Source organism: Oryctolagus cuniculus, chromosome 14 (assembly GCF_051225735.1).
Source record: "Oryctolagus cuniculus isolate XC-2025 breed Fujian yellow rabbit chromosome 14, ASM5122573v1, whole genome shotgun sequence".
NCBI classification, from domain to species: domain Eukaryota; kingdom Metazoa; phylum Chordata; class Mammalia; order Lagomorpha; family Leporidae; genus Oryctolagus; species Oryctolagus cuniculus.
Genome location: NC_142880.1, coordinates 81607486 through 81625940, shown reverse-complemented (window position 1 = coordinate 81625940; position 18455 = coordinate 81607486). Strand labels below are relative to the sequence as shown.

Here is an 18455-nt window from a genome sequence, read left to right as displayed (position 1 = left end):
AACCAGCAAGGAGCCAGTAAAAATTTCTAGCCCACAGGGAAGGAGAGCAGGTAGGAATCTCAGAACTTGTTAAATGAGAGCAGAGAGAGATTAAAGAGCTAACTTGAAGGAAGCAGTGTGTTTTCAATTCAGGTTAAATACAACAGTCACTTCATTTTCATTGCCATTAGAGATAGGTACTTAAAAGTCTTATTTTGCTATCTGTAGGTTCTATTACTAAATGTAATACCAAAAATGTCATTTGTTAGCATTAAACATGAAACTAATTTTTGAATAAAGAATTTTTTTTTAATGCAGTAAGCATGCTAACCAAGTTTAATGAAAGAAGTAATGAAGAGAGTGCACCTGACATATCAGGCAGGTCTCTTAGTAAAGAACTGAGAGCCCACTCCGCATTCAGACTAGAAACGAAGCATTTTTGTAACAGAGATATTAGTCCTATAGTTTAGAAAGCATTGAAAGGTAACCTGTGAATGAACAGTATATACAGAAACTCTGGTAAGCCTGACGGGAGACTGGAATTACCTCTCTAAGTAAAGCCTCAAATGGGGGCAGAAAGCAGATGTGGAGAATGAACATTAACTCTACTCACCTGTTGAAAAGGAGCACCAGAGACTACAGGTCCTTTAATTACTTTGTTCATCTTTTACGGGGGCAGATGATTAGCACATTGCCAGTGCTGAAAAGTTAAACATTCTGCTAAGCATTGAGCCTTCAATACTAAAGATTAATAGGGTATCTAAATATTTTAAAACTTGTATTTATTTACGAGAGGCAGAAAGAAACAGAGGAAGCTCCCGCCCTCTGGTTCCCTCCTCAAATGCTCACATGACCAAGCCAAAGCTAGGAGCTGGAAATGCAACCCGGGTCTCTCATGTAGGTGACAGGAGCCCAATCATTTGAGCCGCCACCAATACTTCCCAGGGTCTGCATTAACAGGATGCTAGATTCAGGAGCTGGAGCTGGGAATTAAACCCTTATTCTCTGATGTGAGACATGAAGGCACTAATATTAACAGCATTATTCCTATATATTAATGTAACCAGTTATCCTTTTTTAAAAAAATGAGGTAAAGGTCACAAAACAATGCATTTGCTATTTTAAAGTGTACAATTTAGTGGTGTTTAGTATATTCAAATGTTCACAATGACTATCTAGTTCCAAAACATTTTCATCACCTCAAAAGAAAACTGTAACTATTCAGGAAACACTTCTGTCCCTTCTTCCTCCAAGCCCCAGCAATCTGCTTTATATGTCAATAGACCCACCTGCTCTGGATATTTCATATAAACAGAATCATATAATATATGGTTTGTTTATGTCTGGTCTCTCTCACTTAGCATAATAAGTTCATAAGTTTATCCATGCTATAACATGTATCAGTCAGCATATGGTTCCTTTGTATGTACCTTTCGTCTATACGTTCTTGTGTTCATGGACACCAGTGTCATTTCTACCTTCTGGCTATTATGAAAAGACCAGCTATGACCATGCATGCCCTGGCATTTGAGTATTTGTTTTGATTCCTTTGGATACATACCTAGGAGTGGGAATTGATGGTCATATGGTAATTCTATGCTTAACTTTTTGAGGAACCATCACAAAAAGTCAAGCTGCTGTTCTCCACAACAGCTGGACCATTTTACACTCCCAACAGAAATGAACAAGGGTTCAGACTCCTCTACATCCTGTCTTTCCTTGTTATTTTTGTTAATGTTTATTACAACCATCGTATTGAATATGAAGTAGTATCTTACTGTTGTGTTGTTTTGTGCTTCTCTAATGACTAAAGATTTTGGGCATGCATTCATACCGGTTAAGCCATTTGTATATCTTCTTGGGAGAAATGTCTAGTCAAACCTATTGCCCATTTTTAAATTTGGCTACTAGTGTTTTTGTCATAGTTGTAATAGTTCCTGTGTATTTTGGATACTAGATCCTTATTACGTGATTTGAAAATATTTTCTCTCATGTTGTAGACTGTTTCCATTTTTCTGGTAATGCCTTTTGATGAACAAAAGATATTAATATTGATGAAATCCAATGAAGCTATTTTTTCCTGCTGTTGCTTGTGTTTTTGGTATCATATATAAAAATCCATTGCCAAAATTGAAGGACACGAAGATATACTCTAATGTCTTATAGGGATTTTATAACACTAATTCCTATATTTAGTTGGTTGACTCATTGTGAGTTAGTTTCTATGTATATGGTGAAACAGGAGTCCAACTTCATTCTTTCGCAAGTGAATGTGTCACCGTCTCAGCACCACTTGTTGAAAACATTACTTTGTCTCCACGCAATGGTCTTGACATCCTTGCTGTAAATCAACTGGCCACAGATTTCTGAACACTCATTTTTTCTTTTTTTACTTATTTATTTGAAATGCAGAGTTAGAGAGAGAAAGGGAGACAGAGAGAGAAATCTTTCATCCACTGGTTCATTCCACAAATGGCCACAATGGCTGCAGCTAGGCTAGTCTGAAGCCATGAGCTTCTTCTGGGTCTCTCACATGGATGCAGGGGCCCAAGCACTTGGGCCATCTTCCACTGCTTTCCCAAGGAGCTGGATCAGAATTGGAGCAGGAGGACTCAGACAGGCACCCATATGGGATGCCAGTGTTGCAGACAGAAGCTTAATCTGCTACACCACAATGCCAGACCTTGAACTCTCAGCTCTATTATATTAGTTCTACATTTTAGTCTACAATTATTCATTAAACTGAGGCTTGCATATTTCTTTAAGTTCTCAAAGCATCAGTACAAAGGAGTATGGATAAAGACACACACTATTATTTTAGAAAAGATTTATTTATTTATTTGAAAGGCAGAGTTTCAGAGAGAGAGAGATCTTCCATCCACTGGTTCACTCTCTAGATGGCCACAATGGCCAGCGCTGGGCCAGGGCAAAGCCGAGAGCCAGTCTCCCACGTGGGTGCAGGGGCCCAAACACTTGGGCTGTCTTACACTGATTTTCCTAGGCCCTCAGCAGGGAGCTTGCTCAGAGGCGGAGCAGCAGGAACATGAACTGGCACTGTTATGGGATGTCAGTACTGGAGGAGGCAGCTTTTATCTGCTATGCCACCAGCTCTAAAAACACACCATTCTTGAGATCTTTACTTTGAACCTAAGGTTTCCACTAGACTGGTGATTTGCTTCTTAAACAACAACCACATTTGCAACCTGAGTTTCACCCTTGGTGGGGATAATATCCTGAGCTAGTACAGATTTTAATCACTTGCTTACAAGGAGAAAGATGGAGGTTCCTACATTCTCTCAAATCAAGCATCATAAACTTATAAGACACTGAGACATCACTACCAACCTCTCTGTTGAGCTCACCATCACTGGGAGTTCAAGGACAGTGGTAAGAGAAGACAAAAGTAGAGGCCGGTGTTGTAGCCTGAGGGGTTAGGCCACTGCCTGCAATGCCGGCTTTCCATATGAGCACTGGTTCAAGTACTGGCTGTTCCACTTCTGATTCAGCTTTCTGTTAATGTACCTGAGAGAGCAGTGGAAGACGGCCCAAATGCTTGGATCTCTGTACCCACGTGGGAGACGGGAAGAAGCTCCTGGCTCCTTTTGGCCTGGCCCAGCCCCGGCTGTTGTGGCCACTTAGGGAGATGAAAATCTCTGTCTCTCCTCTATTTGTAACTCTGCCTTTTAAATGAATAAAGCTTTAAAAAAAAAATTGTTGGGGCTGGTGCTGTGGCACAGCGGGTTAAAGCCCTGGCCTGAAGCACTGGCATCCCACATGGGCGTCGGTTTTAGTCCCAGTTGCTCCTCTTCTGATCCAGCTCTCTGCTATGGCTTGGGAAAGGAGCAGAGATGGCTCAAGTCCTTCGGCCCCTGCACCCATGTGGAAAACCCGGAAGAAGCTCCTAGCTCCTGGCTTCGGATCAGTGCAGCTCCAGCTGCTGCAGCAATCTGGGGAGTGAACCAGCAGATGGAAGACTCTCTCTGTCTCTACCTCTCTAGGTAACTCTGTTTTTAAAATAAACAAAAAATCTAAAAATAAATAAAAAAGAAAAGAAAAGAAACTGTGTCTGTTAAAAAAAGAAAAAAAGCAGCAGAAGAACAAAGTGATAAAAGGAAGACACTAGTTTCTATGCTCAGGTCTCCACCACATTAAGCAAGAGCTAATAAACCTGGACCAATGGTTCAAGAAGCCAATTTACCACATACCTAGGGACGATAACACTACTAGTGAACTCCCAGCCACACATATTCAGTCCACACAATTCTTTTTAGGTCATTGCTGGGAAGATTTCATTGAAAATCATGTAAACATCTGATGTGTTTGAGGCAAATGACAGCAATGTTCTCTGTATTTATGAATTCAGGAATTAATACAAGCACTTGGACAAATAAAAAACCATCCAGAGATGTATTTTAAAGTTACCTGCAAGACTAGTTTTCAAAATAAAGAAAGAAAAGTCATGGGAATTGTTTGTTTTTATCTTTCACATTACAAAAAGTAGAGATAGTCAATTTTTCCTTTGCTAGCTTATTCTTACCAACCATCTAGTAGCTAAAGTCATAATTAGCTAGGTCTAACCAAGTCTGGAACTTTCTACCATTCTCAATGCTGAACACTATTAATGGATTTATTTACAATTCACAATACATGGATATTAAGAGATAGCAGGGGGTCATAAGTTTTAAACTTTGGTTTGATCATGTAAGTATCCATCATTTTTACTTGTAGGAAGAGGCAGGGAAGTGGCCACCCCACTGCCAAAGATGCCATTAGAATTAGGTGCTGCTTGAAATTTACTCATGAGATATTAGAAGTCTACTTCTTCGCCCACATCAGCCAGAGAAGCAGAACACTTAGGAGCAGCAGAATAGTCATCTGACTGGAAACTAGCAGCCTTGCAAATACTCCCTAACACCGTATTAGGTTTTACGAGAATACTACCACTTACAAGCTCTACCCCAGGGTGTCAGGCCCTAATAATCCCATCTCCTTATATGGAAAACCCTCTGACTTCACAGGCAGTATCATCCACAGAGTAGTACATTAGGAAATCTTGTACCACATGATAAATACGACAGGTGATGGGGGTCATACGAGGGAATATCTGACTTTTCCCACTGCCTTCTTTTAGGTAATATAGTCTTTAGCACAGCACACTCACTGTTCCTTCTATTCCTCAACAGAGAAGTACCATGACTACCTAACAGTGAAAAACAAGGGCCTGGAGTAGCTGGACTGGGAAGCTTGACACAGAGCAGGGCTGGTGGGGGCAGGACAGGGGAGGACTGCTATCTGTGCGGACCACACCGCACACCTGGAGCAGTGCTTCCGTAACTTTCATGTGCGTGTGAAGCGCCTGTGTATCATGTCGAAAGGAATATTCTCACTGAGCAGCTCTGGGGGTGGGAGCCACCATCCTGCAAGGATATATAAAAAATTCTGTCAAAGAAAAAGGTGATGGTCAGAGACACACTCCCAGAGCTCTGCAAAGTCCATCCTTGATCATGCTACTTCCTTTTCCAAACGTCTCCCCTTTTCTTATTGCTCATCGTCCCTTCTTTATCTAAAAGTCTGCCCCCTTTTACAAACAAGAGTCCCGAGTAAGACAGAGGAAGAATTCCTCTCTCTTAACCTTCCAGAACAACTCCCATCTTTAACTGTTCTGTAAGCTAAACTGATAATGTTTTTCTTAATGATTAAAGCAATCTAGACTGAAGTGAGAATTAATAATAGCTTAACTCCTCTGGAGAGTATCTGCATTTTAAAAGATTATCTTATCAACCTACAGTAATATCCAGTGGGGCAAGACTGCTCTGTGGAACATATATAAAGACCTTCTGTGCTCTGTACCCATGCAGGGTAACATGCCATTATTTCCACTCAACTGCCACTGGTCCACTAGGGCCTGAAATATACAATCTACATTAGGAACCTTGATTCCAATCCTTCATAATGGTAAATGGTTCATACTTCAAAGTATACTTAAAACATGAATTGGTACAATGTCTTTAAATACTTGAAGTGTTAGATCATAAATCTCTGAATACAATGGGTTTCCTATACTCAAAAAAAATCTCATTTGTTTCAATAATAAATTATTTACCCAAAAAGGAAAAAAAGGACTTAGAAAAATTTAATAAGGAATTTTATCCAGTTAAGTGATGTGCTAGGAAGAAGTCAGAGAAAGGTATTACCTATTGTGTGGAACACTATTGGAAGGAGAGAAAAATCTTAATTTTTGCAGAGAAAGAATGATTATAGAAATTAGGGTTGAGTCACATTGTCTTTCACTATGGAGGGAATACAAGACTCAAACCTCTATGGCATTACCATTAATGGCCAAAGCTGTTTTAAAGTAAGTCTCTGATTCCAACAATCCTGTCTGTTCACAGTATGAAAATGTCTTCATGTTGAAAGCAAATTTTTATAAGCCTAGTCCACATATTTATTAAAGGAAACAAATATTTCTAAAGGTCACCAAGCTACTACAGTTTAAAAACTGTAATAATTTCTCTTTGTTGAAAAAATTTATTTGGAGTTTTCACATAACTTCATATGTTATAGAAAATATCTAACTTAAAAATAACCTTCCACAATAAGTGATCATTAGATTTTTTTATTTCTTCAGTATCAGTTTCTCAAAGGACAGTGTCAAATGTTACCAATTACAACTACTCTTAGTAAAACTGAATCTCTATATTTGTTGGTTCATTTATTCATTTACTCGTTTAGAGTTACCCGAAATGTTATGTTAGCTTTTAGACAATTTAAACAGTAGCTATAAATTTCCTTTTGTGGCTCTAAATCTGATCCAGGCTCATTTTTAGAGACTCCAAGAATTTAAAAATTTGACTAGTTTCTATTACCCTGGAAAAAGATATGGTTCCACTTGTTAGCTGAGAGGCACATTAAATGGCCAATGATTTCGTAGGACACTTGGCAGTTGACCGAAGAACGAAACTGTAGGGGGATATGCCTTTCTCCAAGATGCTAATACCTCATTTAGAGGCAGCTGTTTCACACATTCTAACATTTCTGTTCTTCCTTAAGCATTAAAATAAAGGGAATCTAAAGGTAGGAATGAATAAAAAACTCTTGAAAATATTTAATTTTTAATGGGTACTGAATGAGGAACCTTAAAAATATGAAAAAAGGAAAACTAAGATTTTACTGGTTGTAAATAATTGGGTTTAATCCTCTTAGTTTCTAATTAAAATCTAATGTCACATCAAAATGCTATCAAGGCTTATTCTTCTGGTTTATGAATCAAAGGTAAACTATACAAATAGAGCTCAATCAAGTATTTCAGTTCCAATGTTAGTGGCTTTTTCATCAGACCTAACTGGAAGTAGTCAAACCATTGGATAGATGACTAACTTTCTGCAGTGGTTTTAACTAGTTTTCCTTTTTTCCTGGCTTAATTGATTTTACAATATTTCCATTATTTTTCTCATTTGGACATCCTGTTTAATAAAAATGTCTTGGTGAAGTCATTCACAGTTATAGGAATACTGCACTGCTGAGTCAGACAGATTTTATGAGTTTGAAAAGGAACTGGCTGGAGACCACAGTGCAGACACCAAAACCTGTGTGTCAATAAACCTGCACCACAGTTACAGCACAGCACTTGCACATTATTTACATTGTCTTGTAAGCTAACTACAAAACTGGGCTTGAGTATGATAAATCATTTTCAAAAGAAAAAGAGGAAAACATTGTATATACGGCAGATGTGGTGAACTCATATATATATATAATATATATAAAGTAATAATGGCACAAAAGAAAGCTTTAGTTGGTATTTTTAAAAAGCTTTTATTTTTTGGTGTGCACTAACGAAAAATAGCATAGCGCAAAATCACTTTCTAGATCATTTCCACTCAACTATACTGAGAAAAACACAGCATGAATTCTTAGGAACTCTTGAGCTAGTCACAATCTCCTTGGAACTCAGTGGCCTCATCTATAAATTAACAGCACACACATTCATGGAAGGACTCTTAACCTAGCAGTTAAAGATACTGGTTAAGATGCTGCCATCTCGGGGCCAGCACTGCGGTACAGCGGGTTAACGCCCTGGCCTGAAGCGCCGGCATCCCATATGGGCGCCAGTTCTAGTCCCGGTTGCTCCACTTTTGATCCAGCTCTCTGCTATGGCCTGGGATAGCAGAAGATGGCCCAAGTCCTTGGGCCCCTGCACCTGTGTGGGAGACCTGGAAGAAACTCCTGGCTCCTGGCTTCAGATCAGCGCAGTTCTGGCCGTTGCAGCCAACTGGGGAGTGAACCAACGGATGGAAGACTTCTCTCTCTGCCTCTCCTGCTCTGTGAACTCTGACTCTCAAGTAAAATATAAATAAACCTTAAATAAAAAAAAAAAAAAAGATGCTGGCATCTTGGAGTGCCTAAGTTCAATACCCAGCTCTGGCTCCTAATTCTGGCTCTCTGCCAATGAAAGGTTCTGGGAGGCAGCAGGTGATGGCTCAAGTAGTTGAGTGTCTGCCACCCAGGTAGGAGTCCTAGAGTTCTCAGCTACAGCTTTGGCCTGGCCCAAACCCAGTCTTTGCAGGCATTTGGGGACTGAATCAGAGGATGTGAGCATGCTCTCCCTCCATCTCCATCTGTTTGTCTCTCAAATAAACAAATAGAAACTTTTTAAAACAATGTATATATTCAAAAAGTCCTGAATTGACAATCTATATCTGGGAGGAAACAGCAGTCTCTTAAACATATATACACACACAGAGATATACAAGGTTGAACATTTAAATGAGCCAATAATTCCTTTATCATTCTCCTTCAAGCTGGTTATATGACTTCATAAATAAATTCACCTTGGGAGCTAGCAGGTGATGGCTCAAGTAGCTGGGTCCCTTCCACCCACATGGGAGACCTGGATTTGGATTTGCTCAGCCCCGGACACTGTGGACACTTGGAGAGTGGATCAACAGATGGGAACTATGTCAGTCTGTCTCTCAGGAAAAAAAAAAAAAAAAGGAAAATGGATTTGGAGAGGCATGTGCTTGTCTCCTAGCAGCCACTTGCCTCAAGAAGACTTGAGGAAGACACTGCCTTGGAAAATACATGTGAAATGAATGCCTACTAAGGATGTATCCCAAATATTATTTGTCTTGTTCCATAATTCCAATCATTAATAAAATAAAATTAGATGAGAAAGTCCACTTATTAAGGTACATTTCTTGCATTTACATACATCTGAAATATTTTCTAACATGTTCTAGCTTTGATAAAAACTAAATGTACCTAACATTTAGGCTGGCGCCGCGGCTCACTAGGCTAATCCTCCACCTGTGGCACTGGCACCCCGGGTTCTAGTCCCGGTTGGGGCGCCGGTTCTGTCCCGGTTGCTCCTCCTCCAATCTAGCTCTTCTGTGGCCTGAGAAGGCAGTGGAGGATGGCCCATGTGCTTGGGCCCTGCACCCGCATGGGAGACCAGGAGAAAGCACCTGGCTCCTGGCTTCGGATTGGTGCAGTGCACTGGCCGCAAATTGCCAGCCGTAGGGGCCACTTTGGGGGTGAACCAACGGAAAAAGGAAGACCTTTCTCTCTCTCTCTCTCTAACTCTGCCTATCAAAAAAAAAAAAAAAAAAAAGTACATAACATTTAAATATCCCAGTTCTACATTTAACATCTAATGAATGGCTCATTATTTTACTTCTGATCTTTAAATGACAATATATACAATCTCTACTATTTGAGGAAAGATATTTTCCATTTTAAACAAGCCCATATTTTGGAGCAGGTGTTAAGATTAGTAGCTGAGATACCCAGACCTGCACCAGAATGCCTGAATTTGATTTCTGGCACTAGCTCCTGACTCTAGCTTCCAACTGATGCAGCTCCCGGGAGGCAGCAATGATTACTCAAGTAATTGGATCTCAGCCAACACGTGGGAGACCTGCATTGAGTTCCCAGATCCTGGCTCTGGTCTTGGCCCACCCCCAGCCATTGCGGGCATCTGGAGATCGAACCAATAAATGGGAGCTCTCCCTTTCTCTAATAAATTTTTAAAATGTAAATGTTTTTTGAAATCTTGTTTTGATTACAGTTTATAATTTTGCTAGTTAATAAAGTAGTTAATATCTAATTACAAACTAGATCTTAGTATCTAGTTAAGATATGCACACACTCTCTCTCTTCAAGTACATACCTAGCACACAGCAGAGTTCAGTAACTATTGAAGAGATGAACTGAGGCTAGCGTAGTGGCACTGAGGGTAAAGCCCACCACCTGCAGGGACAACATCCCTTATGAGCATCTGTTCCAGACCTACTGCCCCACTACCATTCCAGCTCCCTGCTAACACACCTGGGAAAGCAGCAGAAAATGGCCCGAGTGCTTGGGCCCCTGCACCCACGTGGAAGACCCGGAGGAAGCTCTTGGCTCCTGGCTTCAGACAGCCCTAGTCGTGGCCATTTAGTGAGTGATCCAGTAGATGGAAGACCTCTCTCTCTCTCTCTCTTTCTCTCTCTGTAACTCTGCCTTCAAAATAAATAAAATAAATCTTAAAAAATAAAATGAGTCAAAGTGGCAGAAGTTGATCCCTTTTTGGATGGACTGCCCATATTTCCTTCCATTACATCATTTGCCTTACTAGATATCATGCAGGCCTAGAATAATATATCTGTTTCCTGTGTGAAAGGAGGTATTAAAAGATATAGTCACTAAATGTAGGTTCATTTCAAATTCAGAAGTGGAAAGATCAGATATAACATCTTAAAAAGAAAAAAACAATTTTAGAGGTAAAATGACAAAGAAATGTTTTAGGATTTAGATGTAGCCATCTCAAGGACTTTTATATCCTCAAAAGGACTACTTTTATCATTCTGCTGCTGCTTAAGAGAGAACGCAGCTGAACAACTGCAAAAAAAGGGAATGAGATGAACTAAGCCTACCCTTGTGAAGTCCATTTCTTTTAATTTAGTAAGTACTAACTAAATATATTTTATGTATTAGGTACTATTATAAGTGCTGAAAATAGAAAAATTATGGGGGCTGACACAGTGGTTTAGTGGGTAAAGTCACATTGGCATCCCATACGGGTGCTGGTTCAAGTCCCGGCTGCTCCACTTCCAATCCAGCTCCTTGCTGATGTGCCTGGGAAAGCAGTGGAAGATGGTCTAAGTGCCTGGGCCGCTGCACCCAAGTGGGAGACCTGGATTAAGCTCCTGGCTCCTGGCTTCTTACTCGCCTAGCTTCAGCCCTTGCGGCCATTTGGGGAGTGAACCAGCAGATGCAAGACCTTTATCTCTCTCTCTCTCTCTCTCTCTCTCTGTAAACTGTGCCTTTCAAATAAATAAATACATCTTTTTTAAAAAGAAAAATTATAATATGTGAAATTTAGGCGCTGTGATGCTGGAATCCCATATGGGCACCAGTTCAAGTCCCAGCTGCTCCTCTTCCAGTCCAGTTCCCAGCTAATGTGCCTGGGAAAGCAACAAAGATGGCACAAGTCTTTAGGCCCCTGCACTCACGTGGAAGACCTAGAAGAAGCTCCTGGCTCCTGACTGGCACAACTAGAGCTACTGTCATTTCAGCTACTTGGAGAGTGAACTAGAAGATGGAAGCTCTCTTTATTTCTCTAACTTTGCCTTTGAAATAAATAAATCTTTAAAAAAATGTGAAATTTATACATTCCTACAGACTTACTTCTAAGGATACAGTTTAAAAACTTGCCATGGGACCCCAAATCCATTAAGCTGGGTGCTAAAAATGCCATCTTAAGTGTTAAAGTGACCATATTAAGTGTTACAGTAATCATATAGATAGGATTAAGTGTTAAAGGGATCATATAAATAAATTGTCTGATAATAATAATAGAATGAAAAGGAGAGAATGTTCCAACATGGGAAGCACTGACTTCAGAATCAGCCGTTAAGGCAATCTAAGCCCACAAGAACATTTCAGGCATGGAAAGCCAAGAAACTGTGGCAAAAAAAGATGTCCTACATGAAGGATTTCCATGAGAGACCCCTGTGGAAAGAAGGGGCCATCAAAGAAGGATGTACTTTTCTGTGAAAGGAGGAGAGAACTTCTACCTTGCTTACGTCCTTGTTTAAATATTAATGGAGACCTTGGATTCAAAAGGCCTTGGTAGCTCATGTCAAGAGCCTCAGGTGATCACTGATGTAATACATAAGAGAATTGATCGTTAAATTAACATCAGGACATACTCCCCATGCAGGATCTCTGTCCTCAATGAGTTGTTTTATGAGAATTAACTGTAAAACTTGTTTTCAGTTGGTGTGTGTGTGTTTGTGTGCAAACTGTTGAAATATTTACTTAGTATAGAGTTGGTCTTCTGTGTATTAAATTAATTGAAAATGAATCTTAATAGAGAATGGGACTGGGAATGGGAAAGGGAGGAAGGGGTGGGGTGGGAGGGCAGGTATGGTGGGAAGAATCACTATATTTCTTAAGTTGTATTTATGAAATTTGTACTTCTTAAATGAAAGGCTTCTTTGGGGGAAAAATGTGAAATTTAGCTTACCAGAGTCTTAAGAATTTAAAGAAATGAATGATTCTGAAGCCATACATACAGCCTCAGAAAAATTTTGGCTTGATATTAAGAAAAGCTAATAAGTCACATATATTCTAATCAAAGTCTACTGCATTTGATATTATAACTAAAATAAATAATAATAGAAACTGTGGTGAAACATAGATTTTCCACTCAAAAATTTTTTTAAGTTTACATTTGATGTCTTGTTTGGAAAGTTCTTTAAGTGTGGCTTACAAACTTAGCATTTTTACTTATTTAAGAGCATACCGCTTTAGCTATCAATCCCAAACAAAATACCATATGGAAACCTAACACATAAAATTCGATCAAAAATAGCTCATTTTTAAAAAAGGGAGGCCAGAGGCCCATCTTCTTGGGCCATTTCCTTTTCTTATACATCAAGGGCTCCAACTGACACAACTAACTTAAAAAGTACTGCATTACTAAATATAATTCACAAACTGCTCGTCAGTGTCATCAATGATCTCCATGTTGCTAAATCTAATTCTCCATTCTAATGCCCACTTTACCTGAACTATTAATAAAATTCGACAAAGTCATCCCTCCCTTCACTTCAAAAAAGATTATTTGGCTTCCATGTCACCAGATTTTCTTTGTTTTCCTCTTACAAGAAACGTCACTCATCTTGCCGATGATTCCTCATCTCTCCCACTGCTTAATGAAGAGGTTCTCCAGTGTTCAGTACTGAATCTGCTCTTGTCTAAACTGACTGTACAGGATCACATCTGCTTCCATAATTTTTTAAATATCATATAATTATCAACAACTCACCAATTCACATTTCCAAATCAGACTTCTCTCCAAAGTTCCAGGCTCATTTATATACCTGCCGTTTGGCTAACTCTACCTAGATGCTAATGGAAATCTCAAACACAACCTAAGATTGAAGACCTGATCCTCCCTCTCCAACCCTGTTCCTCCTGAAGTCTTCCCCATTGTAATCAATTCAAATGCATCCTTATAATAATTTGTAAACAAAAATCCTCACAAACATCCTTAAAACCCCTCTTTCATTCATCTACAACTTAAAAGAACAGCAAGCATAGGTAATGGTGGTCACATAAATTGAAATCTCCCAACACATCTTCCAAAAACACACAATTACACATACACACAAACAAAAGGCAGAGTAAACTATACAACCCATGCCTTCAATATAACTCAAAAACAATCTCGGCCGGCACCACAGCTCACTTGGCTAATCCTCCACCTGTGGCGCCGGCACCCCGGGGTTCTAGTCCTGGTTGGGGCGCCAGATTCTGTCCCGGTTGCTCCTCTTCCAGTCCAGCTCTCTGCTGTGGCCCGGGAAGGCAGTGGAGGATGGCCTGGGTCCTTGGGCCCCACACCCGCATGGGAGACCAGGAGAAGCACCTGGCTCTTGGCTTCGGATCGGCGCAGTACGCCAGCCATAGCAACCATTTGGGGGGGTGAACCAACAGAAAAGACCTTTCTCTCTGTCTCTCTTTCACTGTCTAACTCTGCCTGTCAAAAAAAAAAAAAAATCTCTAAATTATCTGCAAACAGAAAAATAAACACAACTATCAATAAGCTATCTTTCTTATTCCTACCACAGTTTGTAAAAAAATAAGGATATTACAAGAGAAAATGAATAATTTCCAGGAAAATAAAAGAGGGATGCTAGCAGCAAGCCTGAGGTTGACTAAAAATTACCACTGGAAAGAAAATGTACATTCTTTGTGTGAAAAATACTGAAAAAAGGTCTTCAGAAACTACAGCAAACAGTAAAAGGAAGGCACTTTAAAAGAGCATAGATTTGGGTCTGGCCTTGTGGCACAGCAGTTTAAGCTGCCCACTGCAATGCAGGCATCCCTCATGGCTGCCAGTTGGAGTCTACTGCTCCATTTCCAATCCAGCTCTCTGCTAATGCACAAAGATGGCCCAAGTGCTTGGGTCCTTTATCCCATGTGGGAGACCCAGATGAAGGTTCTAGCTCCTGGTTTCTACCTGGCCCAGTCCCAGATGTTAGAGTCATTTGGGAAGTGAACCAGCTAATAGAAGACCTTTCTCTCTCTCCCCTTCCCTCCTTCCATTCCTAACTCTGCTTTTCAAATAAATAAATAAAATAAATCTGTAAGAAATACATAGCATTTAAGATGGCAGACTTCAAAATCAACAATACTGGAGAGACAAGGTAAAATAAAAAAGGAAAAAAAAAGGCATCCTTTGCACAATGGTGATGAAAGTAACAAAAACTAAAGAGAAAAAAGGGGAAGTTATACAAGAAAACCAAAAATCAGACAATAAACAACCGCACTACTGATCACACAGGAAAATACCTGAGGCAGATCAAAACCATTATGCAATATTCCAAGCTGAATTAACTATCCCCAAACATTTTGGAATATGAAAATGCAACTTGAATCAAGAATTCAAAAATCAAAAAAGGAACAGACGAAAACTAACAACAGCAAAAAATCAACAGTAGGAAGGCAAAACAGAGTTTACTAAACTCAAGAAAACAATAAAGATAAAATTATTTTATAAACTAAAAAGAAATAAGGTACCCAAGGAGGAGGTGTTCAAAGGCAATTTTATTTTTTAAAGGATTCAATTTAATTATTATGTAAATGTTTTATTTCTTAGATTTATTTATTTGAAAGACAGAGTTACAGAGAGGTAGAGACAGAGAAGTCTTCCATTCACTCACTGGTTCACTCCACAGATGGACGCTATGGCAGGAGCTGCGCCAATCCAAAGCCAGGAACCAGGAGCTTCTTTCAGGTCTCCCGCATGGGTGCAGGGGCCCAAGGACTATGACCATCGTCTACTGCCTTCCCAGGCCACAGCAGAGAGCTGGATCAGAAGAGGAGCAGCCAGGACTAGAACCAGAGCCCATGTGGGATGCCGGCACTTTGGGCCAGGGTTTTAACCCCCTGCGCCACAGCGCTGGCCCCCAAAGGCAATTTTAATGAGAGGCAATGAAGAAAGGGTCACAAACAGAAACATGTAAAGAAAAACACATGTATGAAAGGAGAAAAATAAAGCCGGCGCCGTGGCTCAATAGGCTAATCCTCCACCTTGCGGCGCCGGCACACCGGGTTCTAGTCCCGGTTGGGGCGCCGGATTCTGTCCCGGTTGCCCCTCTTCCAGGCCAGCTCTCTGCTATGGCCAGGGAGTGCAGCGGAGGATGGCCCAGGTGCTTGGGCCCTGCACCCCATGGGAGACCAGGAAAAGCACCTGGCTCCTGGCTCCTGCCAGGATCAGCGCGGTGCGCCGGCTGCAGCGGCGGCCATTGGAGGGTGAACCATCGGCAAAGGAAGACCTTTCTCTCTGTCTCTCTCTCTCACTGTCCACTCTGCCTGTCAAAAAAAAAAAAAAAAAAAAAAAAGGAGAAAAATAAGACAACAGAACTAATACTTAAAACTGTAAGCCAAGAAAACTTTCTGGAAATAAAAGACATGAATCTATTACATATTGAAAGGGCTTACCCTATGGATATGGAAAAGGACTTCACATGGTCAGCTCTAAGATATATTCTACTAAAACTATAGACTTAAAAGAAAAATGCTCAAGGCCTCAAAAAATATAATGTATAACAAAGGAAAAAATTATTATGTTGGTAAACTTTAAAAACAACATACAAAACTAGGCAGTAGTAAGTCTGTTAAAAAAATAATTTAACAAAAAAAGTATGAGACAAGGATTTTTAATCCAGCCCTCAATATTCAAGGGTATAACATGCATGAACTAAGGAAATTCTATATTAAAAAGCCCTTCATGAGGAATCTATCAGACAAATAACTATGTTCAACCAAGTTCAGGAAAAGATGAATGATGAGCATTTAATAGATTTAATTAACTATTTCAGTCTAAAATAAAGGGGGGGACCAAAGTTAAAGACAAACTCATGTCATATATATTATGTACATTATAAAAAGAACAAGAAATGCAACTAAATATAAGGGAAGCAAAAAGGAAAGAGGAAAAGGTTTGCACTGTGCACAGTGGGTTAAGCCACCACTTGTGACAGCAGCATCCTGAATAAATAAATCTTAAAAAAGGAACAGAGAGAGAGAAAAGAGAAATAAGCTCATTGGTTAACATGAAATAAGAAGTGGACTGACAAATGAAGGGCCAGCACTGTGATGTGATGGGTTAAGTCTCCCCCTGTGACACCAGCATCCCATGAGTGCCAGTTCCAGTCCCAGCTGCTCCACTTCTGATCCAGCTCCCTGCTAACGGACTGGGAAAAGTATCAGAAGATGGCCCAAGTGTTGCAGCCCCTGCTACTCACATGGAAAACCAAACAAAGCTCCTGCCTCCTGGCTTTGGCCTGGCTGAGTACTGGACGTTGTGGTCATCTGGGGAGTGAACCAGTGGATGGAAGATCTGTCTGTCTCTCTTAACTCACCTTTCAAATAAATAAATCTTTGTTAAAAATTAACAAATGATAAGAAATGAATAAATAATAAATAGTACATAAGGATATTTTAAAATGTGATAAATATAGAGATAAATATGAAAACTACAAACCTTCCTAAATGTCATGAGAAATTCTGAAACACAGCAAACTATGGGAGACATATATCACTATTGTGAATGGGCTTAATTTACCTGCCAAAGGAAAAAAAATCTTTAAGAATCTGGCTCACAAACCAAGATTCTAAAATATGCTATAGATAAGAGATACACCTAAAACGAAGTGATTCAAAAAGGCTAAGAATAAAAGAATGGGGGCCACTGTTGTAGCACAGGCATTGCATATGGGTGCTGCTTCAAGACCAAGCTGCTCAACTTCCAATCCAGCTGCCTGATAATGTGCCTGGGAAAGTAGTAGAAGATGGCCCAAGTGCTTGGGCCCCTGCACACACATGGGAAACCCAGAAGCATCTGACTCCTGGCTTCAGCCTAGCCCAGCTCCGGCTGTTGCAGGCATTTGGGGAATGAACCAGTACATACACGATCTCTCTCGTTCTCTCTTCCTCTCTCTGTGTAACTCTTTCAAATAAATCAATAAATCTTAATTTAAATAAATGAATAAATAAAAGTAAAACATCTGATGGTGTAAATCCGCTATTCAAGCAGAGATCTTGATGCATTAAATAAAAAACTTCTACACACTGAAAGCTATAATTCTCAAAGACATAATAGATGATAAATAACAATTAACAGTTTCATTTACCTATGATCAGAAAAGATACATGGCATGATTTCAATTTTTTTTCATTTGTTCAGACTTGCTTTATGGCCTAGAATATCTTCCTGTTGGATTGAGCCAGCAATCATTACATGATGCCCTTTTTTGTCTCTTTTAAATTTTTGCCTTAAAGTCTATTTTGTCTAGCATCAGGATGGCTACGTTTACTCGTTTTATATTTCCACTAACATGAAGAATCTTATTCCATCCTTTCACTTTTAGTCTATATGCATCTTTGTTGGTAAGGTGCACATTTCCTGTAATCTTATTTTTAAATTCATTCAGCCAGTCTGTATCTTTTAATTGGAGAATTTGGGCCATTTACATTCAAAAGCTGTTATTGAAAAGTAATGAATTTCTCCTGCCATTTTTTCAGAAATATTCCTATTGTTTGTTTTGGATTTCCCTTGTAGTTTAACTATGAGATTTTGTGTCTTCATATTTTTCATGATGCTATCTTGCGTTATTTCTATTTGTAGTACATACCCAAGTATCATTTGTAAAACCAGATGAGTGATGAAAAATTCTTTCAATTTCTGTTTATTCTGGAAGGTCTTTATTTCACCTTCATTTATAAACAAGAGCTTTGCTGAGTACAGTATTCTGGTTTGACAATTTTTTTCTTTTAGGACGTGGACTATGTCTCTATGGCTGCTCCTCTTCCAATTCAGCTCTCTGCTTGTGGCCTGGGAAAGTTGTGGAAGATGGCCCAAGTACTTGGGCCTCTACATCCTCATAGGAGACTCAGAAGAAGCTCCTAGCTCTTGGCTTTGGATT

General features: G+C 39.7%; 1 protein-coding gene across 21 annotated transcripts in view; it reads right to left on the bottom strand.

The window, feature by feature from the left end:
* Nucleotides 1-18455, bottom strand: part of NDUFAF2 (NADH:ubiquinone oxidoreductase complex assembly factor 2) — a 323300-nt gene that overhangs the window by 291617 nt on the left and 13228 nt on the right. The window lies entirely within an intron of this gene.